Here is an 8,109-nt window from a genome sequence, read left to right as displayed (position 1 = left end):
GAAATACCCAGGAAACCTGTGGAATAGACAAACAAAGCAAGACAACTGAAGAAGAGTATAATATCCTATATATAATTGTTATATGACAATGCAATAATCTAAAAAATCCTTTGAAGATGTGAGAGTTACTTTATATAGAAGAGAGATTGAGGCAAGTGGAGGGAAGGGAAGCATTTCAAACTGAGCTGTAGTGAAAACCAAGTGGGCAGCTAAATAACCAGAACTTTTCTGCTGTATTTTACAAGAGTTCAGCGTTCTCCACACAGCATATTTCTATATGTAATATTGGATGTGGATAACATGCTTATAAATCCTGCTGCCAGGCAGTGCCTGGAAAGGTTGGGCTGCTGTGCAAATTGTGTGCCTTCCCCACCAGTGTGGAAAAGAGCTGAACAAGTTCATTATTGACACTCACTGTTTACACTGTCACTGTGAGTTCCTGTGAGATGGTAATTTAAAACACAGTAAAAAACTTTTTTCATTTCAAGGGGAAACTGCTTTTGAGATTATGTTTTAGTTTAGGAATAGAATTATAAGCACTCGAGGATCTTGGAGAGGTGTGTGTTGACTTGCTGAGGTCCTGCTGCAGTACTGAGGAGATTAGTAACATGCCTGCTACAATTTGCACTCAGAAAGATAGGAAAGAAATCTTCTTGACTTTGAAAGGATTATTTTGGTTGTTTACCGAGTGCTGTCCCTTTTGGTCTTAAATTGTAGATGAAAGTGGAAACCCGAAGTGCCCGCTTCCTATTGCAATGTGTGATGGAAGTGAGAGGAGCAGCTTTAGCAGATTTGCCAGGGCTTTTGGAATGGGAAAAAGGGGTCATACATTTCCACTCTTGACTTCAGCCACATAAAACAATACCACAGCTTTCTGCAATTATGCTGAAATTCAGGCTTTGGCACATTATATGGCTTTAATATCCCTTCTAGCACTGTGTGGGTTCAAAGGACAACACTGGTGTATATGGGAAAGTAGAACTGGACCCACTAATACCTGACAAAACAAATTTCCACCAGAGTAAGAGAAAGCCTCTTACCCTCCTTTCCACACTCTTTTGGGTAAATGGATTGATGTATAGGTGAGCAAAAGAGGCTCCTGTAATTTTCAGGAATCTTATCCTGTCCAGAATTTCCCATTTTGCATAATTGGAAGAGATGCTGAAAGCCAAGATGTGTAATGACACCAGTGACTGGAGAATAGAGCTGTTAATAGGCAATAAGTTCTGCCTAATTTGCTGCCACACTGCTGGTGTGCACTGGTGGCAGGCAGCAGAGGTGGTCAGCTCAGCATGTGCATCTAGGATCACTGGGATGCAGGAGAGGCTGCTTAGGCAGCAGGGGAAGAGGTGTCAGCTCCTCAGGCTGGTCCCAAGCTCAGTAGGTCCAATTCACCTGAGTGCCAGCTCCTGCCTCTGCAGGATTTTCCTTTTGGGAAAACAGAGAGTGTAAAGTAGCACTGCACAAAGTCACACAAGGCAGGTGTGCATTCCCTCCCTGAATTCCAGCTGCTGAACTGGTTTGTGCCTCTGGCAGTGCTCAGGAGATACCTACTGGAGCCACCTGGGCGAGGCTTCATCATGGTCCCGAGGACAGCAGGCTGAGGCACCCCTGTCCATCAAATATTTCATTCCTGATTTAAAAGGATTTCAGAGCTGGAGAAGCTCTCAGCTTCTCCATTGATTTCACCAAAGTAGGTTTAATTCCTTTCCCCACAGGAAGGGAAAATTTGAATCCAGATCTTTTCAGAAGAGGGTTTTGGGGATGTTTCAGGAGCAGAATATTTTGAACAGTTTAAAGTTAGTATTTCACCTTTCTCCAAAATGCATGATTTCTATTATTACACATAGAAGAACATGATTATATATGAAGTTGATATAAGCCACACAAAATGTTATGATTTGAAATATCACCTACAAACAAATTTTTCCTTCCCAAATCTCAGGGAAAACAGAAGTTTTGTTCTATTGATACATGAGCCTGAATATAGTGATAGAAAATACAGCTCCCAAAGATGAACATTTAATGAATGGAAGCAGCCACAGGATTAGTAGTTTCCTACTTCTTTCTATGCTAAAGAAGCTAGAGGATTTGGGGCATAATACCCAGGAGTCATTTGCATTTCCTATTTCCCAGAAATGCTGACAGATGACTTTTAGTATCGCCATCTCTGCTTTTGTAAAACTCCTATAAAAAGTTCAATTTGCTGGTGAATATGAATAATGTTTACAAATCCAATCTTTGCTTCTATAAATGTTACGATAAGCCTGATCTAGGAGTCAGGGGTAAAACAGACGGGACACTTGAGTGGTGGGAAAACTCAGTGCCCTGTCTTTGAAGGCTTTTTGTCTCTGAGTGCTTTGAAGCAAGGAAACACATGCTTGGCTCGGCTGCAGAGTGAGAAGTAGCTGTGTTCACACACCTCCTAGAAGCAGCTAATGGATCTAGAAGACATCGCTTCAGTAATAATATTTTCCTATATTCTTGTAGTAATAATATTCCTTTCTCTTAATTCAGCTATGTGCCCAGTATCACTATCCCAGTCTCTAACTATATTACACAAGTACAATTGTCTTAAATAATGCAGAAAGGAAGTGCTTCATTATGATGCCTTTTCAGGACACCCAAAACAAAACCCAACAGAAGAAAAAAACCCCTCCCATCTCTCAGCTGCCAACATCTCCCTGTTAAACTTCTCCAGATCAACTATAGGAGTGCTGAAATTTAACATGTAGGTTTTATTGCTGTAAGGCAAATATTGACTTAGAAAACCATTTCTGCATTAAAAAGTACCTCTCTCTGAACTGGCAATCCCACCAGTGGGTGCTTTGGCTGGGGACAGGCCATCAAGGGTAAGACACCACTGAGGCTGTGCCCATGCACTGCCACGTTTCTCTGTACACAGAACCTGGGCAGTGGCACCTCTGCAGAGTTCCACAGCACCAGAGGGATGGCCCAGTTTGCCTCCCAGGAACAGCACAACCAGAGCCACAGGAGCACCCAAGCTGATCTCTGCTGCTCAGCACTGGTCACCCACCAGCACACAAGGTGCTGATTGCTGAATCCCTGATTCCAAAAGACACCTGCATCCTGCTGCCTCTTTTGAATAAACAGCTCTGCTCTGAGGCACCAGCCTGCTCCCTCCCAGCTCCTGGAAGAGCAGCTAAACCTCACACAGCATGAGAAATGAAGTTTGCCATGTATGTGTGAACTAGGCATTTACATTCATTCACAGGTGGTTCGTGACTGTCCAATTTAGCATTAAGTAGTTTAGCATTTTGCAAAGAATTTGGGTGTTTTGTTGACTTGCTGATGTATATGGCAACACTATACAATGCTGATGCTGGCATTAGTCTGTGTTCCTTGATTCACTGGCAGCTGCCTTGGCACCTTGCAGTGAAGCCTCAGGAAGAGAAAGTATAAAGGTGCCCTGCACTTTTACAGTCTCTGGCACACCTTGAAGCTTCCCTTCCCCTGGTTCCACAGAGGAAAAAACCCTCTTTAGCTCTCATCTTGACACAATGCCTTTCATCCTCAGGCTGACTTAGCTGGGCTGGTCACCAGCTCTGCAGTGGAGGGACAGCACTGCAGCTCCAATTACAAAGAGGGCCAGGCAGCTTGGGGCCTGCAGGTGAGCAGCCAGAGAGAGAAAGCAGGGGCTGTAGCAGCCTTGGACCCTCTGTCCCTCCTGCTCTCTGCAAAGGGCCAAGCTCTTAGTAAGCAACTGTTGGCAGTGCTGTGAAAGCTGCATACCCTGATACAAAGTTTTTCTGAGACAGTCTTAGATGTGCTACACTCATACTGACCTCAACTGAAGATAACAAGCCTATTCCTGGGGGAAAAGGGACAGCTTATCCTGCCACTTTGCTCTGCAAGGTTTTATTTTACTTTCCTTTGATGCATCAGTGTGGTTAGGGAAAGATCCAGTTCTAGATGGGCCAAAGGCTGGCTCCTGAGTTTCTACCTAAGGATTACACTGTGCCCTTAGATTCTATCTCGTCAATGCTGTTCTTCACACTGAACTGTTGGCAGCAGACAAGGGAGAGAATATCATGTCTGCACCACTCATGGATGAACAAATAGCCATGAGCTATCAGACACCACCCCAAGTGCAGCCTGCCTGACCCACCTCAGACTAGGAATCAAACAACAGAGGTGTTTTCTTCCTTGGACTGATCCAGTATTGTAACACCAACTGCAACAGTGAAAGTGTTTGGTCATTAGGCTTCCAGGTAGAGATTGCCAAAACCAGACCTACACAGCACAACTTTCAGAGCCACTTTTGTCAGAAGATTTAAATAAATCTTTGCAGGGTCTTTCCATACTGCTTGGGAGCAGGGAGAAATTAGTTCTGCTTCTGTGTTTGTGAATAAAAGACTTGCTGCCAGGAAATTTTGCTATAATTTTCAAGTATTTTCCACAAACATATCTGGAATTTTTTTTAACCTAAAACTGTACATCTTTTTCCTTCCCAGTCTTGCACTAAAGATCCAACACCCATTCTCCTAACCTGATGCTGATACTTCCTCGGCTCACAATTCATAGGTGTACTGTGGTGATTGATAAATGTCTTTGAACTGGAAAGTGCTGAGTGCTAATTACTATCTGTGCACACTCCTACTTGTGCTGCTTTCAAGTGCAGGGCAGTCACATACCATGGTAATGGGAAAGCTTAGGAAAACAGATATTGGTACCTGGGAGTCTTATCCATCATAGGAATGTAATAAGGAAGAAGAAATTAGATGTTTCAATTCAATATTGCACATTCTAATGAATCTTTTTCCATCTGTTTAATAGGTTCAGGGCAGCTCAAAATGGAGTTCAGATTGGAAGCTGCTTGCAACCTTATCTGCTTGCACTCTGCGTAATGCTAAGAATTATACAAATATGTTTTTGTCCATTGTGAGGAGCAAGGTTAAAATATGTGACTGCAAATTGCAAGTTGAAGGGTATAGAATGATGCAAATTCCGCCCCCCAGGTGCTGGGACACTGGGTGGGTCAATCCAGAGCTCCCCCATAAAGCATCCATCACATGCCTGAGGAAGTACTGCCTGATGAAACTGTTAGGTCAAGCTGCACTTAGGTTTTTTGTAGGCTTTTTCCCTCATCCATCTTTAAAATGATGTGATTGGAGTGTAAAGGGTATTTTCAAATGTTTCCTTAATGAGGATACTTTGTTCACATTTATCAGTCAGTGCTAACTGCTTTCAGAGTTCCTCTGCTCCTGGAACTCAAGGACCAGCCTGGGAGGGCTTGGGAAGCACATGCTCAGCATCTATAAACCAGCCACTGCCATTCACCAGCTTTGCTCACAGAGGACGTGTTAATTAAAGTCAGCTGATTGGAAAAATAATTACAGGAGAATAGGGAGGGGGAAAGCTTGGAAAAATAATTACAGGAGAATAGGGAGGGGGAAAGCTTAGACCCATAATTTAAAGATCTCTGATGTTTGTGTGTTGTTGAGAGGTAGTCATTTTGTTGAGAGGAAAGAGGATCTCTCTTTTTCTTTCTTGGACTCCTGTGCTTGCAGAAACATGCAATGGCTACGGGCAACAAGCCGCAGTTTTTTTTCTTTAGTTATGCAATTACATATGGCCTTTTATTCTTTCAAATATATGCTTTCACCTAGCTTTGTTACTGTTGTATCTTGAGGTGTCTTGAAGAGGCTGTAATGTCTAACCTAAAAGGTTTTGTATTCCTGGACACAGTTATTCTATAGGATGTGGAATAATGTAAACACTCTAACTGTTAAAAACTGCTATTGTAGCATTTCTTGCACTAATTAAAACCTGGCTAGGAATCTTCTTTCTTGATGCTGCCTCTACTTCAAACAAAAACACTCCAACAAATCAAATCCAGGGAAAATGGTTTCACATTTTAAACTAATAATAAGAATTGTTTTAGAAACCCGTACTTGCTCAAGGGTACAATTCATTAAAAAAAGACCTTAGAATTCAACACTAAGCAAATATAAACCCCTTGTTATTTGGGGCTGGATGTTTTTCAGCTACTCCCTCTCAGGTGATGATCCTGCATTTCTCACCAGCTCTGTGTCCCTCCAGCTGGGGGCATTCCCACAGGGAGGGGCAGCACCCAGGGCTGCCTTCTGGGAGCCCCTTCAGCTCTCTGCAGCATCGTGGCCCTCCTGAAAAACCTCGGGCAAGGCACCTGCCTTGTGCCTGTTGTAGCTTCCTCCTCCCCATGGGCATGCAGAGAGCATAAGCAGGTGACAGAAAGGAAATGCTGTATGTTAGGAAACCAAATACAATTCTTAGAAAGCTCTGACTGGACAGATTTACCAAATGATGGTGTGAGTTTGGTGTTGTTCTGGTCTTGCCATTGGATTTGGTTGGAAGTGCCCATTCATCCAAACCCCTGCCTATGCAGCCAAATAAATACTGCAGTGAACCAGAGAAGGGTGGGTTGTGTTCCTGATTGCTCATAACAGCAGTGGTTGGAAGTGGAGCACAGTTACTTGAAGGCTAATCTGACTCCCCTGGTGCTTTAGAGCATTTGGCATTTAAAGGTAAATATATGCACTAAATGCAAATGTCCATCCATACTAGATTCACAAAAAGCACAGATGGACCTGCACAAGGACTTATAACAACCTGGCTTTGCTAGTGCTGAAAAACTTAGCAATGTTTTATTTTAGTTTTACTTTTAAAGGTATGAGAAAAGCTTAAGGTGAAAAAAATTTACACAATTACTGTCTACCATAATTTGAACAGAGAATTAAGCTGAATTTGCTTATGCATAGAGAGGACATATTGCTCTGCATTAATTTAAGATGCAAGCATCCTTCAGTGTTCCTGGCCTGGAGCTCTGACTGCTTTACACACTGAATAAATATAGTTGCCACTAAATAATGTTAGTAACCTTATCAGTCAGAGTTACAGAATGACTTCATCTTTCACACCTCATGTTCTTCTTTGATGCATTTTAGAAATTTAGAATGCCAGTTGTAGTTTGAGCCAGCATCAAACCATGACACCAGTACACTACAGAAAATTAAAAACTTGTTAAGGGAACCACAAAAAGCATACGAGTTGCCCCAACACCAAATATTCCAGGCACATTAAGAACAAATCTTTAAGACTTTTTCTGACATAACTACTTTGAATCATCACCTCTCCACATCCCATCCTTCCAACAAACTGTTGTACAGTCCTTCTGTATTTAAAATCCCCTTTGTAAATAAAGACCAGCTTCAAAAACTTTCCTTTAGAGCAGGCCACATTTGCAGTAAAAATATGGGGAAAGCAAAGTGATTGCTACCCCTGCAGCCTGTTGCTGACCTCCAGCTGAGCCCTTGTGTTCAGTAATTTGCTACTGAGAAATCCAGTTCGTTTTGGGAACCAGTTCCACTGCCTGTGCTCTAATGCACCTTTCCTTGTGTTACTGAAAAATGCAGGATTGGCACAGCTCTGTGGCAGAAGTACTCACTTTAATTAATAAAGACATGTGGCCCTGGTGATAGTTTTCCTCCCTGGTTCCCATTCCTTCACTTTTTTACTTCTTCATATCATACAAGGACAGATGCTGGTTCCAGCAGGACTTAAAGCCTCAGGGCTGTGCTCAGTGAGGGGTTTAGGAAAACACACAACAGCCCATGTGGGACCAGGGCTGCTCTGGGACTGCACTAACAGCAAATGTCAGAGCCAGCAGCAGGGATTTGCAGAACAGACCCAGAACCTCAGTGGGAGCTCCCAGGGGAGGAGAGGCAGCCGTTCCTGTGGCTCCTGCACGGACTCCTCCTGCTGCCCACTCTCTTCCTTCGTGTTTGCTGCAAGTCAGTAAAAGGGGTCCAAGCACTGTGACCAGGATTTGCCTTGGAAATCAATTTGCCTGCAGAGCTTCTTCAATGTGTGACCTGTGGTGGTTGGCTTGAGCGTGACTGCTTCTTCTCAGAGGTGAAGCAGCAGCTGCCAGTTCTGTTTGGCACGAAGATGCAGCTTTCATGATTGTTCCCCACACATTCTCTCCCTTTATGGTTTTCATATTGTTTAATCAGTGAGAAATACAAAGTGACACATTCTAAGCAAACTATTGAGAGGGATTTCTCTGAAAATTGCAGTCATGGTGTGACTTTTTTTCCCAAAATGCAA

This window comes from Anomalospiza imberbis, chromosome 12, assembly GCF_031753505.1.
Source record: "Anomalospiza imberbis isolate Cuckoo-Finch-1a 21T00152 chromosome 12, ASM3175350v1, whole genome shotgun sequence".
Classification (NCBI taxonomy): domain Eukaryota; kingdom Metazoa; phylum Chordata; class Aves; order Passeriformes; family Viduidae; genus Anomalospiza; species Anomalospiza imberbis.
Note: the sequence above shows the minus strand (reverse complement) of the source record.